Raw genomic sequence first — 17,443 nt, 5'->3', positions numbered from 1 at the left:
TCTATCTGTCCAAACAAAGATCCAGGGAGGACCAAGAAGTTTTCCAGTTTTTCACTCTCAGTATTTACTTTGAAGAGACCTTTGAAAGTGGGAGTTTGAGACTTGTCTTTTAGAGCAGTGGTTTTTCCACCATGCAAGATAAAAGGAATGTTCTGCTGACTTCAGACAGATGATGTTCTTCCCCTGACTACGCCACTATCTTTCTTCCAGCTCCTACAGCCTTTTATGCCCAATGATCTGTGATCCTGCCAAAAAGTATGTTCCTCCAGTTGCGTATCCAGATATCTGGGAACTGATCCTTTAGCATCCTGAGCTGAGGTGACGTGCCAGCACAACCTCCCCATCGCTGCCAGAGCCAGAGCTGGCACAGAAACAATCTAACAGGAAGGTTTGTGGTGGCTGTGCTGCCTGCACAGCTCTAGGCAGCACCAGACCTGCTCTATGAGCAAGTGCACAGAGGGCATTAAAGGCTTAGGAATCCCAAAGGAGATGGATCCATGACTGACACTCATCAGTAGCCCTGCAAGCAGCTAGTTTTCCATACATAAGACTTGGACCCAAACTATTCTTAATACTTGGGGAGTATGTTTTATTGCTTATAGTTTGTGATTAAATGGGGAAGTAAGTTCTCATGGCCCTTTTTCTCCCATTCATCAGCATGGCAGCATCAAAATGAAAATAAATGACCTTAGAAAGGAGAACTTTATGTTACAAAAATACCCTTAAAGAATGTATGGAAAGCATGTGAGTATTTCTGAAATATGATGAAAACAAAACCCAGATGACTGTAAGAGGTTGAAGTAACATTATCTTTTCTTTATTCAACCCAACCAGAGTTTAAATCTGCTGCAGGCAGTCTTTAGAAATAGCATTTAATGCAATGCCAGAGCATCCTACATAAAAGGTACAGCACATTAATGTGCATGGATTCTCTTTGATTTTCCTTAGCTCTGTGAAAAGGCTTAATTAGACAACTGCACTAATTGTAATTGTGTAATTGATCCATTCACAACAATTACTTAAGTGCAGTGTTGTTCTTCCATGGTGGAGAACAAAAACAAGAAGTTAAACCATTGAATCAATTATTAAAATAAATTCTGGCCAGTTTGATTTGTAGGGGTCTTTGAAATTTGAGTTAGAAAGATGACAATAACTTTCAAGAGTAGCTCTTGGGAGGCTGTTTGGAGGGTTTTTTAATATTTTAACTTTTCCTGCCCTTGCCCCTGGGCTCTGCCTGATTTGACATCTCTGGGAGCTCTGAGGTTGGTGGATTGTCTTAGACTGTTGGCCTGTCCTTGTCTTGCCATCCTTCCCAACCCAGCCTGCAAACACAGAGCCAATGGATCCACCCCACAGCAGTGGTGTTGACAGGGCATGACATTGACAGTCCTTGAATCTCAGGGGACTCTGAAACAAAAATATTTCAGTCAAGGTAGTAAAGCATGTCTTAGCACTGAGAACAAAACTTACATCTTTTCCAGCTGATGCAGACACAGATTTTTTAATTCTTCCAGCTGCTGTATGCTTAGTATTTTTGAGTAATTCCTATTTTTCTGGGTATCTGAGGGCTAAGTTTCTCTGTCCATCTTGATTTCAGAGTACATTTTGCACAGAATAAATAGTTTTCTAATGCAAATATAGTTATTGAATGCTATGACTGGGTCTTTAAGGTTTTTTTTGGCATGAGTTTTGTTAGAGATAGGTGAAGCTTTGAGTTTTATTTCATTCTCTTTAGTCAGACTGTCTTCTGGAGTTTCTTTTGAATTTTCAGTACCGTTCTGGCCTACTCCTTATGTAGAGGATTTCTCTAACTTCATGAACAGACACTTGAGGTAGAAGAGAATGCAGATGTTCTTTATACAAAGCAGAAGAACAAATACCTAGTTTTTTTTTTATTTTGTCAGTTCTTAGTAATATCTGCCTAGAGAAACATTAAAATAAAACCACATGTTTATAGAGCACAATGCCTTTTAAAATTCTGTATAAAACACTAATCTGCTTTGGTTTGTTTTTCTGGGCTTTTTATTTAAATTCATTTAAATCAATATGCAAAGAGTTTTTTCAATTAAAAATGCCAACAAGCATTCTTGCAGAGCATTTTCCTTGGGTGCATGTAGCGTGCCAGTGCCTGACCCTGCCCTACCCAAAGCTGTCTTACTTCATGAGAAAGACACTGGAAGAATAGGTGGCTGGAATCCAGCATCAGACAGACTTAATTGAGAAACGAGTAAGGGTGATTAGCCACTGGAACAAACTGGGAAGAGAAGTGAAGGGCTTTCCACGTCTGGATGTCTTCAAATCAACAATCAAATCTCGCATGGAAGAAATGACTAATGAGACAAACAATTCTGAGGCTCAACAAAGGGTGACTGTATGAAAGCCTGTGATCTACAGAAGATTACAATATTTAACAATTCCTTCTGGATTTAAGCCTGAGTTTGAGGCAAATTGAAATACTGATAACATGAGTGTGGCTTTCTGAACCCTGAATTCCCTTTCACTGATCTTTTTTTTTCAAGTCTGCCGAACTCTGAACATCCAACTATTCAGTGAGTATGGAAATCATTTTCAAAAAGGGCACTTTTGAAAAGCTGCCAAGAAAATCATGAGCCCACATGTTGCAAGAGACATCTGTAGGTGAAAACTTCTGCCAGCAGAAAGAAGCTGTTTTTACCCTGATGGGCCATCAAGGAGTCCGACTGAGCTGTTTTATGATGGTGTCTTTGGCCCAAAAACCCTTTTGGTGACCTCAAATGTCAGACCAAGATAATTCTATTACTCAGTAAGTTGGTCTGGATGGACCTCAAATGCAAATGCTGCCAGGATTTGATTGTCTTCATGCTTGACAAGTCTAAGGACAGAAAAATGGATTGAGCAAACTGACTGGTAAGCTATCACCAGTTCTCCTAATGACATTTTCCATCTAAGCATTGACTCGTGTGATAAAAGCCTTTTATCATTTGATAAAACTGAGCTGTCAGGGTTTAAAGTGCAAGAACAGGTTACCACATGGCAAAGGATTAATTCCACACACCTATTTAATCAGATGTTTGTGGTGGTGGAGTCTGTGCTCTGAGCCCAGTCAACAGACAGCCCTCAGGACTGCCCTGGGAGTGCTGCAGCGAGTGCTGCAGGGTGGGGAGCACAAGGAATCCAATCACCCCTCTGTGGGAGCAGCTTGGATAGTCAGCAGAATGTCAGTGTTTCAAATATCCATAGGAACAGTGGCACATCTCCTGTCCATACCTCACAAATTAATAATAATTAGAGGAGGAAGAATTCAGTGGCTTTTCCCTTAGCAATAAATTGTAATCTGCAAGATATTAAAAGAGCTTCATCTCTTTCAACCCATTTTTTTACTATATCTCTTGCAAAATAAGGAGATACATGCTTTAATTTCATGCAAGCACTCTAGCCAGTGGGGTTTTGTTGTTTTTCAAAATTAGAAAAATTGGTTCCTTTACTGAGTGGATTCCTGTGATCTAAAGCTGCAGTGCCTGTTATCAGTATGCAGCTGCTTGCTTTAAATCACTAACTTCTGAAACACTTTCTCAAGCATTCTTGAAATAGAATATTTCATGTGGAAATAAATGAGTTTGTGAAACCCTTTTAATTATTTTACTTCAGTAAAAAGATTAAAATCTAAATCTCTCTTGCTCCACATCCAAGTTGTAATTTAGAGAATATAAAAGAGATTTATCATTTTCAAATGCTAAATACAGAACAAAGTCTATTTTTCCCTTTCCTCCACACAATTTGAAAGCCCTCAAACTCCCCCACCCACCTACTGTACGTATGAGCTGAACATTTTCAAGTACAAATTAACAATTGCTTCCGAGTGCAGTCTTACAGTGCTGGGGCACTGGGGAAATCCCAGGCTCCATTCAAACCCTGCAGAGCACGTCCCAAATACACAGGGGATCAGGCATCTCAGAGGAATAAAAAGGCTCTGAATCTGCAATTATGGACCATATCTAATTGTGTATCTAAAAAAAAAAAAAAAATATATATATATATAGCTCTCTCAGCTGTAGAAAATTTTAGTATCATTTACCAATAGGACGGCCTGATGTATTTTTGGAGGGGAGGGTGTGCTTGTCTTCAGGGGTTGTTTGAGACTCAGGTTGTTAAGAAAGCAGAAATCAAGATTTGAGTTCATATGGTCTTGCAATGCCATTTATTCCCAGGGAACATAGTAAGCCTGCTGCCCTGCTCCTAAAGAAGCTGTTTCCTGGGAATACATTAGGGAACAAGGGCTTATATGTAGCCTAGGCTACAGCTGGTGAATGCCATGCCACTCACTGCAGAGCCATGAAAACCTTGATTGCAGTTTGGATTGCTGTAATTAGCACTTTGTATTTGCACTGTGCATTTTAAATCAGGTGCACATTAATACATCAGTTATCAAGAATGAGCAGAACAGAGCATCAAAATTTTTATAAAGACTTATTCAAAGCTAGACAATTTTTAATGTGTGTGATTAGTTGCAACCAAAATTACAGTAATAAATAAAATTATATACAAAACAGAATAGGAGGCTTCTACATAAGAAAGAGGCAAATGGTACAACAAATGCCAAATTGATTTCTAATGCTGGTTCACATAAAATGTTTATAGGAATTGCTTATGCTTTGAACTCAGTAATGAAAAATGTGAAGATTTTGTTTATTAAAAATATTTTAAAGCTATTAAACTCTGTTAATGTAGGGCATGCAAGTATTTGTAAATGCCTAAAGAGTGACACTGAAATTAGGAGTTTGTTTTATGCAGCATGGTGATGTCATTCACAGCAACAGAGGAATCCCAAATGTTATGCAGAGTTTATATCAAAATCCCCCTTTGCTCAAAATTTCCAGCTCCCAAATGGTGGGTCTGCTATCTGAAAATCATTATTTGAGTTGAAACTGTGGGGAAATATGCTTTGAGGCAGCTCACAAATTGGGGGCTATTCTTATGTATCAAAATTTAGGCATTTGCAGGACAGCTCCTTTTGCTGAGAAGCCACAGGTCAACAGATTCTAGACTTTAGGCATAGTAGGTAACTTGGACAAAAAATAAATGCACTAGTTCCATGCTAATTTTTTATTCTTGGGGATATTTTTCAAAGCAGATACTTTTTTTTTTTCAAAATATTTTCTTTGATTAGTTTGTATTTCCCATTCTTTAAAAAGCAGCTGTCTCTGGAGGCTTTACACTAGAAATGATACTGAAGCACCCTTGAATCCAGTCCTCATGAGCACTACACTTCTCTAGAGCAATTTATCCCCAAAGACTTCTGTAGGGTTTGATCAACTGTTTTCTGATTTCCCTGGCTCTGCCTCACACCTTGGAGTAATTTCTGTCACCAGCTCTCTCAGTGGCTTCACCCTGAATAGATTTTCTGCTCATTTTCAAATTTTTCCCATGTCTCTCAGGCATTCTGGGGTTCCTAATGGAATTAATCTGTACCCCCCTAGCTGTGATTTACCTGGTAGGAGGAAGGGTTTCTGTTCGCTGTATTTTGTATTTGATGTTTATTCATCTGTTTCTTCATTTTTTGCATATATGTTTCAACACATTCCATCACCTGTTTCCCTCTGGTATGCTGCCAGATGCCCCCTCACCTTTCCAGCCTGCAAAGGAAAGGGAATGAGTTTGCAGTGAGGCTGCTCCTGACCCCAGCGAGGCTGTCCTGGGTGCCTGAGCCACCCTATCTCACCTCCAGTCCCAGCAGCTCCAGTGGAGGCTTTGCTGCCACTCCTCTTCCCCCTTCCAAAAAGAGTGAAGGAGAGAGGCGCAGACATCTCCAGGGAGATCCCCACCACCTGATTCCTGTCCAGTGCTGCAGACCATCGAGATGGTTTGGGCTTTAGAGCTGTCAATGCCAGCACCACCTTGGGCTTCTGTGTGCTTTGCTGGGCAGGCAGGATGCCAGCCCAGGGTGGCAAGGCAAGGCATGGTAATGCTGGCATCTTGGGGGTGAAGATGCTGTCCCAAAAGTCAGGGATACTTTTCTTCCTGTATTTTTTCTAGGCTGTTTTTGTTTTTAATTTTTAGGTAAGTCCAAACCCTTGAGGAGTTCACTCCTAGATGTCACCTGCACATTTCTCATTAATAAAAATGAATTTATTCCTCTGCCCTGAGGTAACCAGTAACAAATATGAGGTAGTTCATAACAAATGCATGTCTCAGAGCACAACTTGACTGTGTAATTTCACTTGCAACACTAGACGGGATGTTAGTCTGTCACCAGAGCCATGCCAGATTGCAACCAGTGAGGATCTGACTGCTAATTTTTCTCTCCCAATGGTATGTACTGTTTTGCAAAGAAGTTTTCTTTAATGAAAATTCCATTAACATTATTCTCTTTCAACCCCACTACCAAAGAAGGCTTCATTTACTTTCTTAAAAAATGGTTTTTCAAATGCACTTATTCTGACACTTTCTTGTTCTGGTGATGAGAAATCTCTGAATAACATGAGAAGAATAAAAATTCACTGCCCCTTTTTTTTTTTTTTTTATTCCATAAGTAACATATTGTAAAATATACCAGTTTCACCAGAATTGTTTTTGTGACAGCATTTGTGGCTTTCCTGATAGCAGGGCTGTTAGACAACTATTGTATCTGACTCAAGAGTTGCTGACATATCTTATTTGATAACTGATGCAGCTGCACAGCCAGTTTAAAATGCTCAGCACCAGGTCCTTAGACCATGTGAAAAGCCCCAGCTCCATTAACTTCACTGGAGATGTGTCTATTTATATCAGCTGGCACAGTGGGAAATGCAGCTATTGCCCAAGGAGGGAAGGGGATAGGAAATGCTGGATGGGCAGCCGCTGACAGATTATTTCTGACAACGGAAGAGGAGTGGAATGAAATTTCCATCCCTTTTTTTCAATACTGCTATTAAATCCTGATTCACTAACTAATGCCACAAATCTTTTTCCCCCTACAAAGCCTGTGATGCAGCAGGCTTGCATCACAATTTATAATGTGTTCACAAATCCAGAGGGGCCTTCCAAGGAAGGTCCTAGAGTAACTCTCAGATATTTACAACAAAATTACACGAAAGATCCTCAGATATTCATCCTGAATGTTAAAAAGTCAAAGTGCTGCTGTCAATGGTCACAATACAGTTTGTATCAGAATTCCTGGGGAGCCTGTGCACCTGCTGAAGAGGGTTTGATAGGCTTCTGTGCTGTGGCCACTTCGAGTTCTGGTTCAAGACAATAAAACCCCAGGGTGCCTCAGAGATTCAGCAATTCCTGCCAGCAATTTCCAGCTGCTGGCTTGGTGGATAACAATATCCCTGATTCTCAGCAACAAGCCTTTGCTCTCTCTCTGAGCCCACTGATTCAGAGGAGTTGGATTTGTTTTTGCTTTTAGCAGACACCGTTCTCTGTTTCCTCCACCAAGCAGCAAAGAACACGCTGCTGGTTAGAAAACGAGGGGGTTTATTGCCCCCTCTCTACAGATCTGATAAGTTCTGACAAGGTACACTTAGCCTTTATCTTTTCTGGCATTCTGATGAACTGCTTCCATGGTTTTTTGGCAGTCCAAGCTGCCCTCTCAGTACAATGGAAGGATGAAGGCAAGGCTGGAGCACCTGTGCCTACAGCTGAACGCCCTTGCAGCCTCAAGCAGAGGAGGAATCCCAGGCTGCCTGAGCTTGTTCCTGCTTAGAGACCCATGGGATACATTCAGTCCTCTCCCTCATCTCCTATGGGTCAGATTTATGAGGAATTAGTGGTTTTGCAGCCTTGCAAGTGGTCAATTTCAAGGTCTCCAGCACTGTTTTATTAATGAAAATCTAAATGGTAGAAAACTGCTAATTAGGAGATCTTAACACCCTTCAACTTAATCTTCAGATCTGTTGTAGGTTATGTATGAGGGACTATTGTTTCATGCCATTATAAATTAATGAGGAGCGTGTTATTAGTGACAATGAACTCTTTGTGGTTTATGGTTTACTGAAGAATATTTTTTAAAAGAAGACTTTGTGCTCTCAGGGCAATTTATGTTGGAACAAGAGTGTCTATAAACTGCAGGTGTCTCATTAAATTCTGCTGGTGATTAGAAGAAGCAGCCATGTGCAGAGATCTTCATCAGGGGCTCCGTGATTTGTGTTGTCATGCTCAGTTTTTCCCTAATAGCTACACATTACTTAGCATTGATGCTCAGCTGCTGTGAGCAGAGCTCTGCAAAAATAGTTGGTTTCCATTCAGAAGCAAATGGCACCAAGCCAGCTATTGATTTATAGACTGACACATTCCCCTTTAAAATGGCTATAAGAACATTGGCTACTTACCTGTTACCTTTCTCTGTGTTAAAAATAATTTTTCACTCAATAAATGGAAACTAAATGGAAACGCAGTGTGTGATATTTATACTGGTCATTTTCATAGTGAGCTCTGAAAAGGGCTACTTTATACAACTGCACTGGAGAGAGAGAGGAGGGTTGAGAAAGTTTGTCAGTATTCCCAGTTCTGGTTAAATGGTTTGGCCTGAAGGCAGGATGGATACATGCCCATTCCTTCCCAGCATGGACATGTGTTTGAAAACAGAAACTTGGCATAAAGTTTTTTTTTAAACCAACACTAAACACAAAACAACAACCCTTTTGTATCTGCAACTTATACTGCTTCTTTGGGGGGAAAAGGCAAGATCATAACTGCAGTGATACATTATTTAGCATTGTGTTATGTCTTATTTATCTGAACAGCTAAAGGACATTTATTTTCATATTCCAACAGAAAGGATTTTATAATTCTCTGGTAGTAATGTGACAGCTATTTTAAAAAAAATTTGTACCTCCAGTGCTTGGCTGTTTTTTGGGGTTATTTTTTTCTTAATCTTTCAATTGTGCTTGGGATTAAGAAGGAGTACTGCTTTTTTTTTTTTTTCTTTCTTTTTCTTTTTTTTCTTTTTTTTCTTTTTTTTCTTTTTTTTCTTTTTTTCTCAGAACTGAGGTTCTGTTTGGGAGAGAGAATCTAAGCCACATAAAACAATACAAGCTATTTGGCATGATTCTGATTTTTCCTCATGCTCAGGTCTTGCAGTGGGCATAGATTATACTGATATCAATTCACAGCTCTGAAGGGCCAGAGAAGCTCAAACATGAATGCCAGCTCAGGCATTGTTTATTGCCCTGGTCCTGTCCAGCCCCTGGCACAGTCAGGCCCTAATCCACTTGGCCTGGGACAGATACCAAAATATTTAAACCATGATCACATTTTCCTCGAAGTTCAGATGGAGATTGTTTTTGGATCCAAGAATTTTGCAGAGGATTCATCCTATTAGCAATGCAACTCTGCTGTTCCTTGGCATGCACAAAGCCCTTGTTCTTCCCATTCCTCAGCTTCCTCAGCTAGCTTGAGTTGGCTTTGGCTAGGCCAGGGTGTGAAATCTGTTCTTCAGCTGACAGTAGAAGATGCCTGAAAACTGGATGGGCCACCTGTTAGATGGAGACCAAATACATGTTTTTCCTTCTTCACATGAATAAGAGCCACAGTTAAAAGAAACACTTAGGTATTTTGAGTAACCATAGTTTCCAAAGGCCATTATGTTTCTCTGATTTTTTAATGTCTTTAAAGGCTCCATGCTGGCAATGAGGCATAAAAGCCACCCAGTCCAAGCTCTTGCTCAAAGATGGACCAGTTAGACTGGATTTCTTAGGCTTTTGTCCTGTCAAGCTTGGATATCTCCAAGGACATAGACTCTACAACCTCCTTGGAACGCTGTTCCAGTTCTTGACACTTTTCAGTGTATAAAACCTTTTCTTAATACCAAGCTGGAATTTCCTGTGTTCCTGCTTGTGCCTGTTGTCTCTTGTCCTGCCATTGTGCACTTCCAAGAAGAGTTTGGCTCCATCTCCTGTACAGGCCTCCATGAGCTGTACACAGGAGTCATTGCTTAAGGTTAAACAAGCCCAGTCCTCCCAGCCTCTCCTCATAACAATCTTCCCTGTTCCTGTGCAAGACAGAGGGTGTGAGGGGTTTTGGTGGGTTTTTTTTGTTGTTTTTTTTTGTTTGTTTGTTTTGTTTTGTTTTTTGTTTTTTTGGTAGGGCTTGCTTCTTCTAATGAAAAGCCACTGTTATCTTCTGCTTTTAATAGCAAGCATTTCACAGCACCAGAAGTGTCTGCAGAGATCCATACATCCATACAAGCACCCTTTAAAAGCCCATACCTATTGATTTGGCATTGCTCCAGCTGTGCTCTGCTTTCCAGCATCTTCGCAGCTTGAGAGCATGCACTCAGAGCAGCCAGTTTAAATATTTATAGCTGTGTAGTTGACTTCTATCCAAATGCCCAGACAGGTGTGTGTGCCTGCATTTAAATCCCTGTTGCTTACAGAGATGGCATCTGAGCTGGCTGACAGCTTTGTGAACTCCTGGAATAAAAACTAGAAACACCCTTGCTGGGCTTTGTCATCTGTTATATAAAAGGATGGAGCACAACAAATTCTTTCTTTTCCTTTACACTTAGAAAAAGACTGCTGTATTTTGTACTGATTATTCAGAGAATCCTTCTCAGTTTCCCACATGGAAAAGCAGATAGTATTAAATACACCCCCATATTTTTTTTGCAGCAGTCTACACCATGAGAGTAGGTCTTTGTCAGCAAAGTTTGTGTAAAGGCTATGGGATGGGGTGATAGTAACTGATGAGGAACATCCATGGTGCCACGTTATTTTTGTGCTCGTTCACTGCCTTTCTTGGCATGAATGTGGTGTTCCTCTGAAGTGCCACTCTCATCACAGAAAAGGTTATTTCCTTCTCTTTTGCAGTCAGAAGAGCAGGATGGCAGGGGTGAGCTCCCCACCATTGTGCTGGGACTGGGAAGGGTCCCACCTGTGAAAGAGACTTTTCTGGGTGGGACACTTCAGTGCTGGGAATGATGCTAGAGATTTGCCCTCCAGCACCTGATGGAGACCAACTGGAGAAGTAGTTTTATTTCCCAGTGAGCTTTGACTCAAGGACTGGGAGACTGAACACTTGTAACTCATTGCCTAATGGTCAGTGCTGTCAGACGGGGCTGAGGTTCAGCCTTCAGCCAGCAGGACAGTCTGATCTATCTGCTCATTTTCCAGGTGCAGGAGAGAATAACTCTCCTGAGCTGCATCCCCAAGTTCCTTGGCCTGCCCGAGCACCCAGAGGAGGTGCCTGTGGTGAGAGCAGAGCCCAGGCTCAGAGCCAGGCATCACTGGTGAGCCAGTGTGTATGGAGGGACAGCAATGGGCTGTGCCACAGTCCCTGGGGAAGATCCCTGGATCGTGTCCGAGTGGGTGCAGCCATGTGTCAGCGTTTCCACAGGGATTCCTGCTAGGGAAAGGAAAAAAGTTCTGGGCTGTGGTTAAACATATGCATTCTCACATTTATTAAAGGAGTTTATTGCTCATTTTACTCCTACCTCTCTGCCCATTTAAAAGTGCAAGGAGCCCCCACTCTCCTGCTGACATGAATCAAGAACACACACTTAAATGCCATGGAATTATGCTGGTGCAAATCCAGCCTGAGCCTCCAAACATGCCAGCATCACACGTGGCTTCATATTCAAGGGAAAAGGGATGCAAAATGAATGAGGTGGAACTGAACAACTGTCCCTGCATAGTCCATTTCCAGGCTTTTCAGTGGAGCTTATCACTGTCCTGTCCAGCTCTTGGCTTCATTTCTTCACTTGTGAAAGATATCTATTGAAAAGGCAATGGAAATTCAGGCAGTATACTTGCATTATCTAATACCTCTTCAGTGATATTGCTTTGGCTAATGTAACACTGTTTATCCAATATTTTCTAAGAGTTGGAGACTAAAATCTGATCCAAAAAATGTAACTCTTTAATTACTTAAGAAAGCTCAGTGAAATCAATGGGTAAAACCACAGAATTTGATTAAGCATTCTGTTAATTTTTCATTATTTCTGTGTACTGTGTGATGCTCATTCATGTTGTTAATTACTCTTGCATTTCCCCAATTTATATAGAATAAAATATGAAATACAAAACCCCAGGCATTTGTGGTCTGCTCACTGAGCATTTGTGACATGAAGTTACAGTTCAACAAAGGAATGCCTGGGTATCTGTGTGCACACTGCCTTTACTCCACAAAAAATAGAATACAAACACTAAAAGAAAGACCATGGCTATAACATTCCAAGGGATGGTTTGTTCCTCCATGCTCTGGTCACTTGTTTTGCCAAGAGTCAGATGCAGGCTGAATCCGTGTGTATGCACATCTGGACATATGTTTGGCAAAGCACTTACATGAGCATATATAAGCTAGAATCAGATAGACAAGTACTGGTGTCATTACATTGAAAGAAATCATGAACACAGGAGTAATTACTTGAATATTTATTTAGCTATTGTTTGACATTTGATTCCATTAAATAGGCCCTGGTTCATATAATAAATATTTAGTCACTGATTAACTCCCTGCAAGATAAGATTGGTATTTAATTACCCTTGTACAGGAAAGAAAGAAAAAAAAGCCAAAAAACCCACCCCCCCATCTTTTCCCAGCTATTCCCTTTCTTGGGATGAGGAAAAAAATCGATTTCCTAAGGACAAAGATACAACCTGAAATCTCTGACACAGAAATGAGAAAGAAGTAATTACCATATCTGTGAAATTTGGAGTAGCAAACACATTGTGCTTTTTGAATTTTCTTTTGAACTGGAAAGAAGCAAAGGGCTTTGAATTATGCAAATAGAGAGGAATGTTAGCTCATTAATGTACATGGGATATTGGTTGAAAGACCTATTTTTTTTCAGGTACTTGTATTTAACTTCCTCTTTAGAAACAAGAACTGACCTCTGTTCTTTCCTGCAGCTTTGCCTGTCGTACCTTTAAGAGAATGAACCCATCCTGAACTCAAGGCAGTTTGTTCTTTTCCTGCTGTAGCATGAATCTTGGAGAGATTATAACCAATTTAAGCAGGATGGGGGATTCTGTTTCTAACTAGCTAGAAGCAAACTGCTAAGGAACCAGCAAGGGAAAATTAGAGGTATTCACAATAGTCTCCAGCTTGGATTACATGTATCTTGAAAGCACTAGCAGCAGATGCTTGTGGAAGTGATTATGCACTGGATCATACACATATCCTTCTGGCTGCCAACATCACTTAGGCACATTTTGTAGTGCAGGAAAAATCCCCTCCAGTTTACAGGAGAAGGAGCTCAGAGTACACTGCAGAAGGCACCAAGAATTGTGGTGTTTAAAGGAGCTCAGCAGTCACTCTGCTGCTCTGGAGCCCAAGCCTGCAGGATCAAAACTTTACCCACAGGATTATGGACTGTAGCCTTTCAGGGATTTCAGCATTTTGCCATACTTTAATTTATAGACATAATAACACTTCTAGTGAGAAAAACACTCCTCTCTTTTTGGCTGACACTGTTGCTAATTAGGGCAGTTTTATGCATTTATGTAAATAGTAGTTCTAAAAGCTTTTTACAAGTGATTTTATTCTGTCTAGCCTTTAGGCTGCAGATGTCATTATACAGCTCCACAGTCTATTTGACAGATTCTTAGATGCATAAAACAAATGGCTTTGGTCATGGCTGCACTATATCCCCTCTGCTACTGCACTTCTTTATTTTAAAGAACTACAATGGAAATGCTGGGATTTTTTTTTCAATCAATTCATTGACATTCTCTGAGTTTTCAGTATGGAGTCTCTTATCTCTTTGGTTATGAGTTCAGTTGTCCTGGATTTTCATTCTTCCAAGCATCTCATTCTTTCCCTCACTATGTGTTGCTGTCTTTTTTTGCTACTGAAAGCCCAGTAGCCTCTCTCCTGATTTCACTGAGGATCCAGGAAAGTGGCAGCAACTCAGGTTCCTGCAGAGTGGCTCTGCTTATTGTGTGGACTCACTACAGGTGGCCCAGACAGAGGGACTTCATTTTTCATTTGTACTAGGCTTCAGAGGACATCTGCCAAAACCGCTAATCTGGTTGTTCGCATTCATTGATACAGGTTCTGGGTTTGTTTTATAGTTGTCTGCCCAGATGCATAGACTGGCATGACAACTACAAGGCTCCCATGTTACAGCTAAAAACTCATTAAAAGATGAAATTTATCACCTTCCTGGCTGTTTTACATGACAATGTGATTTGCTGAAAGACAGGCAACCTGGTACATGGCTTCTTGAATTTTTTTGTTCAGGTTGGGTTTTTTTTGTTTTGGTTGGTTTTGGGTTTTTTTTGTTTTATTTTTGAGGAGTTTGTTTTGTTTTGTTTTGTTTTTATCTACACCAAAATAAATAGGCTAGCTTGGATCTACATTGTATCAGGTTGGGTTTTTTTTGTTTTGGTTGGTTTTGTTTTTTTTGGTTGGGTTTTGGTTTTTTTGGGTTTTTTTTTTTTTTTTTTTTTGTGGGGGGGGATTGCTTTGTTTTGTTTTTATCTACGCCAAAATAAATAGGCCAGCTTGGATCTACATTTTGTAACAAAGGGAAAAAAATATCAGTGAGGAGAGTGAGGAGTCCCTAACCTCTTGAGTACGTGATCCCATTTTTCACCTTTAGGTAATGTGTTGTTCAGCTAATGTTTCTAATAAAAAAAATCAAACCCTTCTGTCTCTTCTCTCCCAGTCCCAAATATCTGTTGTTATCTCTAGTGGTGCCTCTAGCAATGCTTCTGAATGCTCTCAGTGAAGGGGGAGTCTGGGAAGTCCTATTAGGGAGCAATAGTATCTGTAAAAACAACTCTGGCTACAGCAATGACCTGCTTTTCTGGACTAGTCACCATTGAGCCAACCTAGAACACAAGGGGGACCACATAAACCCTTTGTAGCAAGCAGTTCTGCTCTGTTTTGTATCATCTTCGTGCAGGAATATTCTTTGCAGATGTGTTTTGCAGAGCATAAAATGCCAGTTGGAGAAAATCAGAAGGAGATCTGTGAAAATCTTGATCACTGGGTTGAATTTATCTTTTCTAAAGATTTCCTAAAGATGAAGCAGACCTCCAACTGGACTCACCTCTTGTAAAATGAGGGGACAGACAATGTATTTGGATTATTGCAGAGTTGAAGCATATGCTGCTAACTGAGATGCAAAGAACGAATAAACAATGACTTAATGCCATTCCTGTTTCACAGGGAGCCATAAATATGGGGTGGAAGTTGCTGACTAAGGCACTAATTCAGCAAGTGGTAGAAATTAATCAGGAGATAATGCCACTTTTATAGGGCAAAAAGGATATGGGAACAGACTAACAGAGCAAAGGGATGGGGCTGAGATCAATTGAATGTGAACAGACCTCTTGGACTAAAGTGGCTGTTGCCAGTGCAACCAAATGCTATTAGTGAGCCTGTGTAAGTCATCTTTTATATGGAAGGGATGAGCAGTGGGAAGAATCTTACACAATTTTTGCAAAGCTATGGTGCACTAACTACCAAAGGGGGGGGCAGTGCTGCCAGGGCAGCATGAGAGTGGCTTTGTCAGAAAGGAGCACCAGCCCTGGGTCTTCCTGTCAAACACCTGTATAGATTTTTCAATCAAAAAAACCCAATATTTTCACCAAAAATGTGGTTATAAAATCATACAGGCTCAAATTACAGCCGTTTGCACTTGTCTACTTAAGGTAAATGGCAAGTAAACCAGTGCCTTAGGTTTTTCTTTCTGCCCCAGGGACATAAAGGCACAACTACTGTTTTATTCCTGTTTTGGTCATTGCTACCTGTGCTAATTAAATTACAATATGTCATTTGCTGCACTGGTGGTGCTTTCTCTCCTGTTTCCCTGGATTTAGTGACATTACAAAGCACATGGGGGGCTGTGAAGAATCAAGCCCTGTGTTCACAGAGCCTGTCAGATTCTCCTTGTCTCCTTGAAGGTGTGCACCAAAGCCTGCCTGGAGCTGGCTGCATCAGTGATATGTAATGTCACGGCCCAGCCAAGGACAAATAACCCAATTGTGTTGATCTTGAGAGATTTCTGAGGTTTCTCTGTATGCTGAAAAGAAGTGAAACCTAATGTCCTGGGAAAGTGTGGTGTGGGGGAAGGAGGTCCCTGCCAGGTGGAGGTGGCTGCAGCCAGGCCCTGAAGGGTTTGGAGAAATCTGTCAAAGGCAGCTTCCCTTCCTATATCCTGCCAAGGAAAAAGGATCTTCTGAGCAGAGTCACATTCCCCCAGCATTTGGCTGCCACCAGTTTTCATTTCACTATGTTTTTTACATCTGTTTTGAAAGTGGAACATCCCACCCAACAGCAATTTATCCTGTCTGAAATGCAAATCTGGAAATGGGAAGGGGATCTCCCATGGGGGGAGCATGACTGCAAAGCACCGAGGGTCTGAGCGATGCCTGCTTTTCCCTGAAGGTACCCTCTGAGCTTGGGATGGAGCAAAGAATGGGACCAGGGAAACAGGAGCATCTTCAGATTCCCCATTAGCATTTGAGACATATATTGAGTCCCTCCTGACCTAGCAAGGATCAGGAAGGGGGGACTTGTTGTGAGAGAGCACAAAAATTGATTTGTGTCACGAAAGCACAAAAGCAAACTGGTGGTTACATAGTCACATGTCTTGAAGGTAGAGGTTACCTCAAGGTAGCATCACCAACTTAACTTCATGTACATAATTCCTTACAGGCACTCACTCTTGCCTGTAGTTAAAAACCACAATTTTTGAAGTCTGAAGGTTTCCCAGATGATTTGTGTCATATCTTCACTGTTCCATTCTATCAGAAAACCTGTAGAAAATATCTTACCTGTTTTCTTCCGTGCTACAGTTTAAGCTCATTGCTGGTCATATCCACCAAGGAAATCTGGACAGGGAAGTTCTCTCCTATTCTTTTTTTATCAACCTTTTTCTGTTTTTGAAGAGAGTTATCATGTTTGTCTTCAGCCTCTTCTTCCCCAGACTAAATGTCACTTTATTGAATCTTGCATCATAAATCATGTTTCTACAAAGACTGACGTATTTTTGCTTTTTTTCCCCTTAATCTATCTTGTCTTGTCTTCTCTCTAACTGATACCTTACCTATCCCTGTTCCTTTGCCACAATCTGAATCTGTTCTTTATCATTTTCTCCATATATTTCATGACTTTGTAACAGGGCTAGTTCTGGAATTCGCGTTTCTTCTTATTCTGCTTTTCCTTCCTGATTTTGCAAAGAATGATCTTAAAGTATTGAAACATTCTTTTTCCTGCCTGGTTAAAGGAGAAGCATGGACTGAGAGCAACTTTACCAGTCAGGAGCTCCTAAGTTGAGCTCGACCTCAGCAGCAGCTTGTCCAGCCCCAGGCAAGGCATCTGACCTTCTTCTTGCTATGAGTTTCTTGAGGGCTTGCATGATTTTTAAAAATATGATAGCTTATTGCAAGAAATATATATAAAAACACCCTAGAACCAGTCTGAAAATTTGAGCTAGGTTTTAAGGGTTCAAGGTCTCCTCAACAGCCCCCATTTTCTGGTCATTGGCAGTCTTTAGCTTTACTTTAAAGAAGCACTCCAGAAATGGAAAGTTTAA

This window comes from Passer montanus, unplaced genomic scaffold (assembly GCF_014805655.1).
Source record: "Passer montanus isolate IOZ18808 unplaced genomic scaffold, ASM1480565v1 scaffold24, whole genome shotgun sequence".
In the NCBI taxonomy this organism is placed as follows: Eukaryota; Metazoa; Chordata; class Aves; order Passeriformes; family Passeridae; genus Passer; species Passer montanus.
Note: the sequence above shows the minus strand (reverse complement) of the source record.